This window comes from Macaca mulatta, chromosome 5, assembly GCF_049350105.2.
Source record: "Macaca mulatta isolate MMU2019108-1 chromosome 5, T2T-MMU8v2.0, whole genome shotgun sequence".
Taxonomy (NCBI): domain Eukaryota; kingdom Metazoa; phylum Chordata; class Mammalia; order Primates; family Cercopithecidae; genus Macaca; species Macaca mulatta.
In genome coordinates, this window is record NC_133410.1 from 16,198,333 (window position 1) to 16,215,373 (window position 17,041).

Consider the following 17,041-nt stretch of genomic DNA (forward strand, 5'->3'; position numbering starts at 1 on the left):
TGGCACTTGCCTGTAGTCCCAGCTACTTGGGAGGCTGAGGCAAGAGAATTGCTTGAACCCAGGGGGCAGAGGTTGCAGTGAGCCAAGATCATGCCACTGCACTCCAGCCTGGGCAACAGAGCAAGACTGCATCTCGAAAAAAAAAAAAAAGGAAAAAAAAATGTAGACATTGGTCTATTACCTTTAACTACTGAATTAATGCTGTGATCAGTCTTCTTGTCTCCTGCTTCTGCGACTTACTTATTCTTCCGGGATGCCTGAAGAGCTCATTATTTTTCTTGGAAGTTCAGCAACTAAACCAGGATACGTCTCCACATTGCAGGCCCTCTCTGCTTAGCGGCTCTCCATTAAATTGTTTTGAAGCAGAGCTAGTTCTGTTAATCTGCAGAGTCATGAATTTTTTATTTCATTATATTTTTATTTCATTATATTTTCAGAATAATTTTTCTGTTCTATTTGCTAGGTTCTCCACTTCAAAGACTTCAATTAGGCACTGATAACTCACAAATTTATATCTTTAAGCCAAAGCATCTCTCAAAATTCCAGAATTGTACATCTAACCACCTCTCATATCTTCACTTCAATTATGCACAAATTTAACACACCCAAATCCAAACTTTGGTTCCCATCACAAACCTGCTACTACCAGAATCTCCCCAGTTTCATAAATCGGGACTTTATCCTTCCAAATTCTAAGGCCAAAACCTTTGCAGTTATCCTTGCTTGGTTCCTCCCCTTCTTTCAGACTCCATATCTGAACCTACAAATCCTCTGATCTCTCCGGAGCTTCAACAGATCCAGAATGTGACTGCTTCTCACCAACCTCCCCTCTGCCCCGCTCTATCCCACCATCATTTCTTGCTTCATTTACTGCAACAATCTCAAACTGCTCTCTCTGCACACCCTCTCACTTCACAACAGTCTCAATTCAACAATTCATCCACAGTGACCCTATCCTTTTCCATTCAAAGCATTCTATGGAATTCATACCCAACCCCTGCCATGGCCTATAAGGCAATGCTCATCTGGCTCCTTCCACTTCTCTGGCCTCATCTCCTAGCACCTTCCCCATTCTCTGTTCCCTTCACAATGGCCCCCATGAAGCTCCCAAATGTATCAGGCATGTTCTCACCCAGGCCTTTGCATTTGTGTTCCTTTTTCCTGGAACTCACTTTCCCTAAATGCCTGCGGGCTGGTGCCCTCACTTCATTCAGGTCTCACCTCCAGAGTTGCCCCATGAGGCCTTCTCTGAACATCTTTATAAAATAGCTACAGCCCCACCACTGTCCTCTCCAACTTTCCTTTGCTTTCTGTTTCTCCTTGGCGCTTATCATCATGTGACATGTTGGCCTGTCTATGTTTATTGTCTGTAAATGCATTGATCTCACAGATGTACTCTATAATATTTGCTAAATGAATTGAATAATTGTTAGATTTATCTTTTTCTGCCCTATCAGCATCTATCCAGTTACTTTTCTTGCTCTTTTTAATCCACCTTCATTGGTGCTGTTTTCAAGCCTTTTTGTATTTTCAATAATTAAATTTTCAGTGATGTCTCTTCCCTTCTTTAGTTTTTTAATTTTATTTTTTAGTTCTGTATTGAAAGCATGTTATTCTACCATTTTTCTTCCTTAGGGCTGCAATGTCCCTCTGCATCATGTTCCATTGCTTTAGTAGCTCATCTTTGAGCATTTGTTTTTATTGAATTCACACTTTTACCCAGTTGCTCAATAACTAGAAACACATGGGGAATTGCCTTTGGTTCCTTGGGTTATGTTTTCTTCTAGACTGATTTCTCTATGTTTTGGATGAAACTTTCTTTTTCTTTACTTTTTCTTGTAGCTTATTTCTATAATTGTCATACTTTTTTTCTTTTTTTTTTCATCTTGCTCTTACTGACTAGTTCTTAACAGTGCTTCTCTTTGTTCCAATGTGACTTTTAAGACTAATAGTTTCTCCTCAACATGCATCTTTGAGGATAGCTACTGTGTGTTCCTTTTGGTGTATCTTTTCAGGATGGTGACGGTTGCAGGAGAGGGTCAGGGAAGCTCAGCTGACCAAAGTGCAAGGTTCTATTAGATGTGACACCCTTGGGATCCCTGTCGGCTCCTCTCTCTTCTGACACTGTGTTCAATGCCCTCTTCCAGTGTTTACTTACTTGGTGGGCTGGGGGTTATTCCCAGCAGGGAGAGGAATGCCTCTGGCTTCATTGCTTTGATTCAGCATGGAGCCTCAGAGTCCTCACGGCATCAGAGCACATCACTCTTTGGGACCTCTTTGCCTTCCATTTGTCATTAGACTTGCCCTTGCAGCTTTTCTCACTGTTTCAAGTATAAGAAGAAAAAGATATTAAGTTCGCTTCTCTCCAGGTTTGGATAGTCTGTGTGAATATTCTTATATAAGTTGCTAGGGCTGCCATAACAAAATACCATAGACTGGCTGGCTGAAACAACAGAAATGTATTGGTTAACATTTCTGGAGCCTGGAAGTTTAAGATCTCAAGGCCAGCAGGTTGGTTTCTCCTGAAGCCTCTCTTCTTGGCTTGTAGATGGCTGACTTCTTGCCATATCCTCAGATGGCCTTTCCTCTGTGCTCATATCCCTGGAGTCTCTTGTCCTCCTCTAAGGACACGAGTCTTATTATATTAGGGATCCCACCCTAATAGCCTCATCTTAACCTAATTATCTCTTTAAATACTTTCTCTCCAAAAATAGTCACATTCTGAGGCACTGAGAGTTGGGGGGCTTCAACATATGAATGTGAGGGAGGAGGTTACAATTCAGTCTATAACAATTCTCAACATGTAGTTGACTTCTTGGTTACCATGCCTGGGGTGAGAGCTCCATTAGGGGCCTCCTCAAGGTCCTCCCTGCACCCAGCTGTGCTCCTGTGCTTCTCTCTTTATTCTCCTGGATTCATGTCATTGGGCCATGATTGAATTCCTTTGACTATTTGTTCATTTTGTTAGGAACCTATGGTGGGTGCAGAGGAAGACTGGGCGCTGAGAGTTCTGATTCAACAGATTTGTTTTCTGTTATGAATCCATTCTGAGCACACTCTAAGGACCAGGCATAAGGCTGTTGTGCCAGGCTCTGGGCCACCACTTTAAGAGGGTAGCACATCCTGAGCCCTATTGCTCATACTTCCTTCCTGTCTTCTTCTCTCCCCAGCCTGATTATGACCTGCTGGGGGAAAATTTCCTCATCTTTCCTCCTCTGATTTGCTGCTGTCTAGCCCAGTTCTTTGCCTGAAGTTGGGGATATTCAATAAAAATCAATTAGAAAAAAGAAATGGACACAAGAACTCTAAAAGCTACTGTCACTGTGTTACTTGTTCTTAGCCCCAAAGAAAGAAAGAAAAAAACCTGCCCAGTTTTCTTCTGATTTCAAAGGAGGGGTGAAGAAAAGAAAGACTCACATCTGGCCAAGTTTTAAGTATGAACATTTTGTATAATCAACTAGAAACCCTTTGTTAGCAGGCCAGATGGTTGCTGCACCCCAAAAGGAAATTAAGTACGTAAGCAGTGGCAGTTGATGGGAGGAATTAGAAATTCTTTTCTAAAGAGAAAGGACTTCATCTGGAGTGGGCTGGTAGGTGTGGTTAATAGTGGCCATTGGTTTCCCAGCAACCAAGCCCTTTCCGTTTCAGAAATATTTCAGCACCCAATCTTTAAAGGATTGCCATAGATACTGGAGGATGCACCCACCACCCATAATGCCTTTCAGAAGAACTGGAAAAGCCAGACCAATAAGGATAGGCCAACCCAGCTTACCTAGTGCCACTGATATGAATGGGACTAGCCCTTGCACATTTGGCCATAAGTTCTTTGCCTAGACAGGCTACAGTGTCCAAATTCAGAACTCTGAAATTATTCTTGACATATAAAGGGTTTCTAAGGCAAATCCAGCATAGTTTTCTGCCCATAATTCAGAGTGTACACTCATCACACTTGTTCAACCTTCAACATCCTGGATTATTGCAGCCACTCCCTGACTGATCTTCTGCCCCTAACCCATTCTTCCTCCAGTCTATCCTGCTCATGCAGCTGGAGTCATCTTTGCAAAAGGAAATTCTACTCATTTCTGTCTCACAAGACCTTTTGTGATATGGCTTTTGCTTCAATCCCCAGCCCTTTCATTCTTCCATACACAACCTTTGCTTAGGACAGATTATACTATTCATAGTTCCTTGGACACCAGGTGGTTTCCCATCTCTATTACATAGGACATGCTTTTCCTTCTGCAAGTTACACTTAACTTAAACTTCTAAAATTGCTCAATTCCTCTGGGAAGTGTCTCCTCGCTCAGTTTCTATGCCTACTCTACTTCATGTTTCCCCTCTTTGCTCCTACAGAACTCTGGGTTTACATCTGTCTTAACACTAAGAAAGATGTGCTCTTACTTATCTGTGTTCCCAACTTGATGTCACTTTTCCCCAAATTCTCCTTACCCAGCACAGGGTCTAGTACAAAGTAGATGCTGAGTAACTCCATTGAATGAATGAGTAAATAGTGAAGTAGTCAGTATGACTTGGCTCCTTCCTAAAGCTTCGCATGTATGTTTCTGGGTCTTCTCTAGACTAGAATTCTGCTTTTATGAGAAGTCAGCTGAATGCTATAGAAAGGAGTATAGTTAAGTGACTTAAAGCTTCAGGCAACTTCACACCAAAACTTGCATTCTAACCTCCCTGAACCTGTGGTCTAGAAGGGACGTATCAGCAAGATGATAACCAAAAATGTCTAGAATCTGAGATGGTTCTAAAAAACCTAAGATATTACCTGAAATAATCACTCATCTAGTAGAAGAGTGGACTCTTTATAAATGATTCCAGACATGTGTTTTAACCACCTTCCATATCCTTGAGCACAGGACCCACTCAGGGAACAAATTCTGTTCTACAGCATGTCTAATTAAAGTCTTAACAAAACAATTTCTATCTTGTTATAAAATCCAGTCAGTTTCTGTGCATTAGTCGCAGCTTTTTGCAGGTGAAGTGTATATCTCCTTGACAGGTAGCTGAAATCTGCTTCCATATGTCTTCCTCATATTGGCTTGAACTTTGGCCTTTGTAGCATCCCAAAGAGCATTCTTTTCTTCCATGTTACTCTCAAAAGACTAGAAGGCTGCATTCATGTTCTCTCTTGGGCTGTTGTTCTTTAGGATGAATTCTTTGGGTTCCTTCAACTGCTCCTCATAAGATGTGGCTTTCAGATATTTCCTCATCTTATCACCAGGCTTTATATTTTTATCATAGGTATCTTGCCCAATCAACAAGAAATTACCAAATTCCAATTGTCAAGACTGTAAAGGTCTGAGATTTTACACTCATTTCAAGTTAACAACTTAAGCTGCCAAAGTTTTATGGATGCTGGCAGAAGATACAAGCCTCCTGGGTCACAAACAAGGACAAAACAGCCACAGCAATAGCTGAATTATCACCAATGTAGGTGCCAGCTCCCCAAGCCTCAATCCCCACAGAGAGATGTGAAGAGGACCAGATAACACCTGCACAGTGGGTTGCATTATAGAGGAGGGGCCATGAGTTTAAGAAATCCCATCTGTTATAAAGATTGGGCAACCCTGTCCAACCTTTCTCCTGAAGGGAGACATTATCTTTATCTTCCAAGGCTCTTTGCTGTACAAACTTACTCAAAAAGATAATTCAGAAAAGGTTTTCAATACCCCTACTCATAGGATGTGCAGAAGTGTGAGAGGTCCATGGAGAACACCAGCATTCAGGAGATGAAACAGTTCTTTGGCTGTAAGTGGACCATACAAAGGAGACAAATTGGAAACAGCTCTGGTCTCTGGAAACAATAGCATGAGCATCATCTTCAGGTTCATGGAGCAAAAAGACCACCTCAGAAAAGCTGTGGTCTTGAATTATGGAGGACAGCAGACACTGGACTTATATCCACTCATTTATTATTTATGCGCACTTTTCCCTCCTCTATTTAAATGTCTATTTAGTAAAACAGGGGTCAGAAACCATGAGATGCCCTTGGGAGTGAATTCTGGGTCCCATGTGGCTAGTGGCACTTTTATTTATTGCTTTAATTATGCTTATTGTATCCAGCCCACAAGACCAGGCAAAGGGCATGCGTCCATGAAAAATGGGTTTATTATGGAAATTTTTAGTGACTTTTTATGACCACAACAGTATAGAGCTAGCTTAATCCTAGGCAGAACAGTCATGAAATATGACAACAGTTTTTTCAGAATTTTCAGGTCCATTCAGTCTGTTGTACATCTTTGGATTTCAGAATAACTTGGGTTTTATTCGTTGATTCATTCAACAAATAGATATTGAACTATATCAGGCACTACGTGAAATGCTAAAGATAGAGCAATGAAAAAGACAAAACCCTTAACCACCCACATGGAAATTACATCCTAATGTGGGAGACATAAAACTAACAGGTAGTTACGTAGAGAAATAATCTCAGGTAGAATGGGTCTGGAGAGTGATGCTAGCAAGATGGCAGGATAGGAGTTTCTAGTGCTTATCTAATTGCAGAAACATTAATTTGAACCACTATGCATGCATAAAAGCAACTTCATAAGAGCTGAGAAATCCAGGTAAGAGATTTCATCATCCAAGTGTAGCACAGAAATAAGAAAAACATTGAAGATGATAGGAAGGACAATTTCACATTACCCACTTTACCTCTTCCTTTCCTCAAGCTCACACAGCACAGTATGGAGAGAGATGTCCTCCAAGTGGGGAAAGGAGAACAAAGTGAGAACCCAACTTCACTGTGGACCCCAGCACAGGCCTGCCACAGTGACTCATGGCACCAAACTGACCACTGTGAACCAGGCTTCAGGCCCACCCCAGGGCCAAGCTGGCCCCTGAGGTCCCAAGCTCCAAGGCAATCCCTGAGACCCAGGCACCAGTCTGGCTCCCACCAACCCAGACTGTAGGCCCACTCTAGCACAAGGCTGGCCACCACAGTGTGAGGCTCCAGGCCCACCCTATTGCCAGGTCATCCCCTACTGACCCAGACCCCCAAGCCAACCCCATAGACCCAGACAATAGACTGACCATCAGATACCTAGCTTCCAGACCAGCCTCTGCAGACCCAAACTCCAGAATTATTCCAGCACCAGATCATCCTTGGAATCCCCACATGCCAGAATGGCACCCATGGACCAATGCTCAAGACTCACTCCGGTGGACCTCATCACTAGGTTGACCCCTGAGTACCCAGCTCTATGCCCACCCTCATGGACTTGGGCACTAAGCCAGCTTACCTTAAGAAACATAGCTGTGAGCTCACCCACAGATCCTGCCATCGAGCCCACTGCGAGTCTCTGGATAGGCTGGCTGGTCAAGGACTTTCCTTGCCAAAACTAGTCTGTAAAGATTGGAAGAGGTGCCCACTCCTACTCCTTCAAATGCAAAGATACCAATACAAGGCCATAAGAATCACAAATTATCAAGGAAACATACCACCACCAAAATAAACAAATAAATAAATAATAAAGCACTGGTAACCAACCATAAAGAAATGGAGAATACCTAACAAAGAATTAAATTTGATCAACTTGAAGCTCAGTGAGCTATAGAGAATGCAGATATGCACCTATATGAAGTCAGAGAAACAATATATAAATAAAACGAGAAGTTTAACGAAGAGATAAAAATGATAAAAGAGAACCAAACGGAAATTCTAGAGTTGAAGAACACAATCACTGACCTGAAAATTTCCATAGAGAACTTCAACAGCCTAATAATATATTTGGCAGAATGAATTAATGAGTTAATGAATGCATGAATATCCTATGTTTACATATATTCTTTATTAGCAGTAAGTATTTGAATACATTCCTCTGGACCACCATAGCAGCTGCTCTAATCATACTGAAAACATTTACTTTTAGACTTCTCAGAATATAATACAATAAATTGTTTTAAAGCTACAATGCATTAATCAACCAGATTTCAAAATTTCACACTGCCACTATCCTCTAATAATTTCAGAATCATTGGAAACAATCTTATTTGCTCCCTTTTTCTTCCTGGGCTCGCAAATAGTGACACCAAGGATGATTTTGCATTTTATGGTCTGAAAATCCCACTTAACAGGAGTTAGCAGACCTTGAAATCCCCAAAGAAATATAGCCCTTCCTTAGGTATAATTGGTCTTGGGTTACTTTACAGAGAACTCAAATTTTTGGTGTCTCTATAAGTGTTTAAAATGAAACTCAAAGTCCTTAGCCAATATAGCTCACAGTAGAGTATGTTAAATAGTTGAATGGAATACTCCTTAGTTACTGCTGCTAGAACAATGTGTAATGTTTATTTTAATTTGGGTCTTCTCAGAAACAGAACTATAGACAAGAATTTCAGAAAGACATTTATTTGGAATGTGCTGGGAACCCCAATAGGGGACCAGGGGAAATCATACAAGGAAGAGAAGGCAGTTGATAAAGGGTGTGCTATTAAGTCAATTGCCCTGGTGGGTGACTAGAACTTCATCCCAGGGAAAACTCTGGGAAATGATGCGAAACACACTCTTCACAAATATCGCCCTCAAAAAGTGAGGGACCTGGGGTATGTATACAGTCATACAAGTGTCACTGATTCAAGGTTCATGCTTGCCTCTTGCTCCTACAGGTGCACTCAGAAGGATAATGGTAAAGGTCCCAGGCACAGAGATGCATATAGTGGCAGGCAGGATGTATAGATAAGACACTGACAGTGTCTGCCATAGGCACTTACTCAGCAAGTATCTTTCTTGCCTCTGAACAACATGGAGGTCCATGTTAAGCTCACATCTCAATGAGCTCTCCTGCCTACCAAACAAGGACAAATGTGCACCCTCCTCAGCCTTACTTGACAGTGGACTCAGATAGGATCCAGTACTCAGGTTACTGTTGCAGGAAGTCAGGGACCCCGAACAGAGGGACCAGCTGGAGCCATGGCAGAGGAACATAAACTGTGAAGATTTCATGGACATTTATCAGTTCCCAAATAATACTTTTATAATTTCTTATGCCTGTCTTTACTTTAATCTCTTAATCCTGTTATCTTCATAAGCTGAGGATGTACATCATCTTAGAAACACTGTGATAATTGTGTTAACTGTACAAATTGATTGTAAAACGTGTGTTTCAACAATATGAAATCAGTACACCTTGAAAAAGAACAGAATAACAGCGATTGTTAGGGAACAAGGGAAGACAACTATAAGGTTTGACTGCCTGCAAGGTCAGGCAAAAAGAGCCATATTTTTCTGCTTGCAGAGTGCCTATAAACGGATGTGCCAGTAGGGAAGATATCACTAAATTCTTTTCCTAGCAAGGAATATTAATATTAATACCCTGGGGAAGGAATGCATTCCTGGGGGGAGGTCTATAAATGGCTGCTCTAGGAATGTCTGTCTTGTGCAGTTGAGATAAGGACTGACATATGCCCTGGTCTCCTGCAGTACCCTCAGGCTTACTAGGGTGGGGCAAAACTCTGCCCTGGTAAATTTGTGGTCAGACAGGTTCTCTGCTCTCGAACCCTGTTTTCTGTTGTTTAAGATGTTTAACAAGACAATATATGCACTACTGAACATAGACCCTTATCAGTGATTCTGCTTTTGCCCTATGCCCCCTGATCTTTGTTAGACCCTTACTAGTAGTTATGCTTTTTACCCTTTGAAGCATGTGATCTACTCCCTGTTCTTACACCCCCTCCCCTTTTGAAACCCTTAATAAAAACTTGCTGGTCTGAGACTCAGGCAGGCCATCATGATCCTATCAATATGTCACTCACCCCCGGCAGCCCACCTGTGAAATTCCTCTCTTTGTACAGTCTCTCTTTATTTCTCAGCTGGTTGACACTTAGGGAAAATAGAAATAACCTACGTTGAAATATTGGGGGCAGGCTCCCCCAGTAGGTTACAAAGAGGGAAACAGCATGAAGCAAAAAAACAAAAGCCCTCTTCAGAGTTGGAAAAACAAGCAGACAAACAAAGAGTAGGCACTCATAATTTTACAGAGCATATCAGAGACAAGCAAAACTCAAATAAATAAATAAACTGATGAAGACCGCTTAGCTAAGTGCAGTGGCTCATGCCTGTAATCCTAGCACTTTGAGAGGCCAAGGTGGGAGGATTGCTTGAGGTCAGGAGTTAGAAACCAGCCTGAGTAACATAGTGAGACCCTATTTTTTTTTTTTCTTGAAAAGTCTATATAGTTTTAATTATTTATTTTTTTTTTAACTTTTTTTCTTATTATTATTATTATACTTTAAGTTGTAGGGTACATGTGCATAACGTGCAGGTTTGTTACATATGTATACTTGTGCCATGTTGGTGTGCTGCACCCATCAACTCGTCATTTACATCAGGTATAACTCCCAGTGCAATCCCTCCCCCCTCCCCCCTCCCCATGATAGGCCCCGGTGTGTGATGTTCCCCTTCCTGAGTCCAAGTGATCTCATTGTTCAGTTCCCACCTATGAGTGAGAACATGCGGTGTTTGGTTTTCTGTTCTTGTGATAGTTTGCTAAGAATGATGGTTTCCAGCTGCATCCATGTCCCTACAAAGGACACAAACTCTCCTTTTTTATGGCTGCATAGTATTCCATGGTGTATATGTGCCACATTTTCTTAATCCAATCTGTCACTGATGGACATTTGGGTTGATGCCAAGTCTTTGCTATTGTGAATAGTGCTGCAATAAACATACGTGTGCATGTGTCTTTATAGCAGCATAATTTATAATCCTTTGGGTATATACCCAGTAATGGGATGGCTGGGTCATATGGTACATCTAGTTCTAGATCCTTGAGGAATCGCCATACTGTTTTCCATAATGGTTGAACTAGTTTACAATCCCACCAACAGTGTAAAAGTGTTCCTATTTCTCCACATCCTCTCCAGCACCTGTTGTTTCCTGACTTTTTAATGATCACCATTCTAACTGGTGTGAGATGGTATCTCATTGTGGTTTTGATTTGCATTTCTCTGATGGCCAGTGATGATGAGCATTTTTTCATGTGTCTGTTGGCTGTATGAATGTCTTCTTTTGAGAAATGTCTGTTCATATCCTTTGCCCACTTTTTGATGGGGTTGTTTGTTTTTTTCTTGTAAATTTGTTTGAGTTCTTTGTAGGTTCTGGATATTAGCCCTTTGTTAGATGAGTAGATTGCAAAAATTTTCTCCCATTCTGTAGGTTGCCTGTTCACTCTGATGGTAGTTTCTTTTGCTGTGCAGAAGCTCTTTAGTTTAATTAGATCCCATTTGTCAATTTTGGCTTTTGCTGCTGTTGCTTTTGGTGTTTTAGACATGAAGTCTTTGCCCATGCCTATGTCCTGAATGGTACTACCTAGGTTTTCCTCTAGGATTTTTATGGTATTAGGTCTAACATTTAAGTCTCTAATCCATCTTGAATTAATTTTCGTATAAGGAGTAAGGAAAGGATCCAGTTTCAGCTTTCTACTTATGGCTAGCCAATTTTCCCAGCACCATTTATTAAATAGGGAATCCTTTCCCCATTTCTTGTTTCTCTCAGGTTTGTCAAAGATCAGATGGCTGTAGATGTGTGGTATTATTTCTGAGGACTCTGTTCTGTTCCATTGGTCTATATCTCTGTTTTGGTACCAGTACCATGCTGTTTTGGTTACTGTAGCCTTGTAGTATAGTTTGAAGTCGGGTAGCGTGATGCCTCCAGCTTTGTTCTTTTGACTTAGGATTGTCTTGGAGATGCGGGCTCTTTTTTGGTTCCATATGAACTTTAAAGCAGTTTTTTCCAATTCTGTGAAGAAACTCATTGGTAGCTTGATGGGGATGGCATTGAATCTATAAATTACCTTGGGCAGTATGGCCATTTTCACGATATTGATTCTTCCTATCCATGAGCATGGTATGTTCTTCCATTTGTTTGTGTCCTCTTTTATTTCACTGAGCAGTGGTTTGTAGTTCTCCTTGAAGAGGTCCTTTACATCCCTTGTAAGTTGGATTCCTAGGTATTTGATTCTCTTTGAAGCAATTGTGAATGGAAGTTCATTCCTGATTTGGCTCTCTGTTTGTCTGTTACTGGTGTATAAGAATGCTTGTGATTTTTGCACATTAATTTTGTATCCTGAGACTTTGCTGAAGTTGCTTATCAGCTTAAGGAGATTTTGGGCTGAGACAATGGGGTTTTCTAAATATACAATCATGTCATCTGCAAACAGGGACAATTTGACTTCTTCTTTTCCTAACTGAACACCCTTGATTTCTTTCTCTTGCCTAATTGCCCTAGCCAGAACTTCCAACACTATGTTGAATAGGAGTGGTGAGAGAGGGCATCCCTGTCTTGTGCCAGTTTTCAAAGGGAATTTTTCCAGTTTTTGCCCATTCAGTATGATATTGGCTGTGGGTTTGTCATAAATAGCTCTTATGATTTTGAGGTACGTTCCATCAATACCGAATTTATTGAGCGTTTTTAGCATGAAGGGCTGTTTAATTTTGTCAAAAGCCTTTTCTGCATCTATTGAGATAATCATGTGGTTCTTGTCTTTGGTTCTGTTTATATGCTGGATTATGTTTATTGATTTGCGAATGTTGAACCAGCCTTGCATCCCAGGGATGAAGCCCACTTGATCATGGTGGATAGGCTTTTTGATGTGTTGCTGAATCCGGTTTGCCAGTATTTTATTGAGGATTTTTGCATCGATGTTCATCAGGGATATTGGTCTAAAATTCTCTTTTTTTGTTGTGTCTCTGCCAGGCTTTGGTATCAGGATGATGTTGGCCTCATAAAATGAGTTAGGGAGGATTTCCTCTTTTTCTATTGATTGGAATAGTTTCAGAAGGAATGGTACCAACTCCTCCTTGTACCTCTGGTAGAATTAAGCTGTGAATCCATCTGGTCCTGGACTTTTTTTGGTTGGTAGGCTATTAATGATTGCCTGAATTTCAGAGCCTGCTATTGGTCTATTCAGGGATTCAACTTCTTCCTGGTTTAGTCTTGGAAGAGTGTAAGTGTCCAGGAAATTATTCATTTCTTCTAGATTTTCCAGTTTATTTGCATAGAGGTGTTTATAGTATTCTCTGATGGTAGTTTGTATTTCTGTGGGGTCGGTGGTGATATCCCCTTTATCATTTTTAATTGTGTCGATTTGATTCTTCTCTCTTTTCTTCTTTATTAGTCTTGCTAGTGGTCTGTCAATTTTGTTGATCTTTTCAAAAAACCAACTCCTGGATTCATTGATTTTTTGGAGAGTTTTTTGTGTCTCTATCTCCTTCAATTCTGCTCTGATCTTAGTTATTTCTTGCCTTCTGCTAGCTTTTGAATGTGTTTGCTCTTGCTTCTCTAGTTCTTTTAATTGCGATGTTAGAGTGTCAATTTTAGATCTTTCCTGCTTTCTCTTGTGGGCATTTAGTGCTATAAATTTCCCTCTACACACTGCTTTAAATGTGTCCCAGAGATTCTGGTATGTTGTATCTTTGTTCTCATTGGTTTCAAAGAACATCTTTATTTCTGCCTTCATTTCGTTATGTACCCAGTAGTCATTCAGGAGCAGGTTGTTCAGTTTCCATGTAGTTGAGCGGTTTTGATTGAGTTTCTTAGTCCTGAGTTCCTTAGTCCTGAGTTCTAGTTTGATTGCACTGTGGTCTGAGAGACAATTTGTTATAATTTCTGTTCTTGTACATTTGCTGAGGAGTGCTTTACTTCCAACTATGTGGTCAATTTCGGAATAAGTGCGATGTTGTGCTGAGAAGAATGTATATTCTGTTGATTTGGGGTGGAGAGTTCTATAGATGTCTATTAGGTCTGCTTGCTGCAGAGATGAGTTCAATTCCTGGATATCCTTGTTAACTTTCTGTCTCGTTGATCTGTCTAATGTTGACAGTGGAGTGTTGAAGTCTCCCATTATTATTGTATGGGAGTCTAAGTCTCTTTGTAAGTCTCTAAGGACTTGCTTTATGAATCTGGGTGCTCCTGTATTGGGTGCATATATATTTAGGATAGTTAGCTCTTCCTGTTGAATTGATCCCTTTACCATTATGTAATGGCCTTCTTTGTCTCTTTTGATCTTTGATGGTTTAAAGTCTGTTTTATCAGAGACTAGTATTGCAACCCCCGCTTTTTTTTGTTCTCCATTTGCTTGGCAAATCTTCCTCCATCCCTTTATTTTGAGCCTATGTCTGTCTCTGCGTGTGAGATGGGTCTCCTGAATACAGCAGACTGATGGGTCTTGACTCTTTATCCAGTTTGCCAGTCTGTGTCTTTTAATTGGAGCATTTAATCCATTTATATTTAAGGTTAAGATTGTTATGTGTGAACTTGATCCTGCCATTAGGATATTAACTGGTTATTTTGCTCATTAGTTGATGCAGTTTCTTCCTAGCCTCGATGGTCTTTACATTTTGGCATGTTTTTGCAATGGCTGGTACCGGTTGTTCCTTTCCATGTTTAGTGCTTCCTTCAGGGTCTCTTGTAAGGCAGGCCTAGTGGTGACAAAATCTCTAAGCATTTGCTTATCTGTAAAGGATTTTATTTCTCCTTCACTTATGAAACTTAGTTTGGCTGGATATGAAATTCTGGGTTTAAAATTCTTTCCTTTAAGAATGTTGAATATTGGCCCCCACTCTCTTCTGGCTTGTGGAGTTTCTGCCGAGAGATCTGCTGTTAGTCTGATGGGCTTCCCTTTGTGGGTAACCCGACCTTTCTCTCTGGCTGCCCTTAAGATTTTTTCCTTCATTTCAACTTTGGTGAATCTGCCAATTATGTGTCTTGGAGTTGCTCTTCTCGAGGAGTATCTTTGTGGTGTTCTCTGTATTTCCTGAATTTGAATGTTGGCCTGCCCTACTAGGTTGGGGAAGTTCTCCTGGATGATATCCTGAAGAGTGTTTTCCAACTTGGTTCCATTTTCCCCCTCACTTTCAGGCACCCCAATCAGACGTAGATTTGGTCTTTTTACATAATCCCATACTTCTTGCAGGCTTTGTTCATTTCTTTTTCTTCTTTTTTCTTTTGGTTTCTCTTCTCGCTTCATTTCATTCATTTGATCCTCAATCGCTGATACGCTTTCTTCCAGTTGATCGAGTCGGTTACTGAAGCTTGTGCATTTGTCACGTATTTCTCGTGTCATGGTTTTCATCTCTTTCATTTCGTTTATGACCTTCTCTGCATTAATTACTCTAGCCATCAATTCTTCCACTTTTTTTTCAAGATTTTTAGTTTCTTTGCGCTGGGTACGTAATTCCTCCTTTAGCTCTGAGAAATTTGATGGACTGAAGCCTTCTTCTCTCATCTCGTCAAAGTCATTCTCTGTCCAGCTTTGATCGTTGCTGGCGATGAGCTGCGCTCCTTTGCTGGGGGAGATGCGCTCTTATTTTTTGAATTTCCAGCTTTTCTGCCCTGCTTTTTCCCCATCTTTGTGGTTTTATCTGCCTCTGGTCTTTGATGATGGTGATGTACTGATGGGGTTTTGGTGTAGGTGTCCTTCCTGTTTGATAGTTTTCCTTCTAACAGTCAGGACCCTCAGCTGTAGGTCTGTTGGAGATTGCTTGAGGTCCACTCCAGACCCTGTTTGCCTGGGTATCAGCAGCAGATGCTGCAGAAGATAGAATATTTCTGAACAGCGAGTGTACCTGTCTGATTCTTGCTTTGGAAGCTTCCTCTCAGGGGTGTACTCCACCCTGTGAGGTGTGGGGTGTCAGACTGCCCCTAGTGGGGGATGTCTCCCAGTTAGGCTACTCAGGGGTCAGGGACCCACTTGAGCAGGGAGTCTGTCCCTTCTCAGATCTCAACCTCCGTGTTGGGAGATCCACTGCTCTCTTCAAAGCTGTCAGACAGAGTCGTTTGCGTCTGCAGAGGTTTCTGCTGCGTTTGTTATTGTTTACTGTGCCCTGTCCCCAGAGGTGGAGTCTACAGAGACAGGCAGGTTTCCTTGAGCTGCTGTGAGCTCCACCCAGTTCGAGCTTCCCAGCAGCTTTGTTTACCTACTTAAGCCTCAGCAATGGCGGGCGCCCCTCCCCCAGCCTCGCTGCTGCCTTGCCGGTAGATCACAGACTGCTGTGCTAGCAATGAGGGAGGCTCCGTGGGTGTGGGACCCTCCTGGCCAGGTGTGGGATATGATCTCCTGGTGTGCCTGTTTGCTTAAAGCGCAGTATTGGGGTGGGAGTTACCTGATTTTCCAGGTGTTGTGTGTCTCAGTTCCCCTGGCTAGGAAAAGGGATTCCCTTCCCCCTTGCACTTCCCAGGTGAGGCAATGCCTCGCCCTGCTTCAGCTCTCGCTGGTCGGGCTGCAGCAGCTGACCAGCACTGATCGTCCGGCACTCCCCAGTGAGATGAACCCAGTACCTCAGTTGAAAATGCAGAAATCACCGGTCTTCTGTGTCGCTCGCGCTGGGAGTTGGAGACTGGAGCTGTTCCCATTCCTTGAGACCCTATTTCTATCAAAAAAATAAATAAATAAATAAACCAGGCATGGTGGCCCTTGTCTGTAGTCTCAGCTACCCAGGAGACTGAGGCAGGAGGGTTACTTGAGCCCAGGAATTCACATTTACAGTGAGTGATGATCATGCCACTGTACTTCAGCCTGCGTGACAGAGCAACACCCTGTCTCAAAAAAAAAAAAAAAAGAAAAGAAAAAAGAAACTGCTTACAGTGAACAGTGATTAATCATCAGAAGTAATAACTGAGAAAAAAAAATAGTGGGATGAGGCAATGTAGGGCATACACCTGGAAATCAAATCGAAGGGAAAAAAAGGCTGAGAATCCAGGCCTAGATAAGAGAGGCTTTCTTGGTCCAACCGGATCCAGGTTATCTTTAGTTCCTTGCAGAAAAGGACCTGGATATTGATATTAGAACATCATTGTATTCGTGGCTGTTGTAAGCTTTTCTGTCTAATCACCTGTATAGGATCTCTTTACACAGTAAAGGATTAGTCTTGCTCAACTAATCCTTTTATCATCTTTAAAAAATCCTGGAGTAAAGAACCTATCATGATACTGCTGTATTCAGATATCAAGCCTGGGAGGGCACTATTTGATTTTTGCTAGGTCAAGAGTCTAGCACCCAGAAGGTACAAACCATGAAAGCACCTTTTAAAT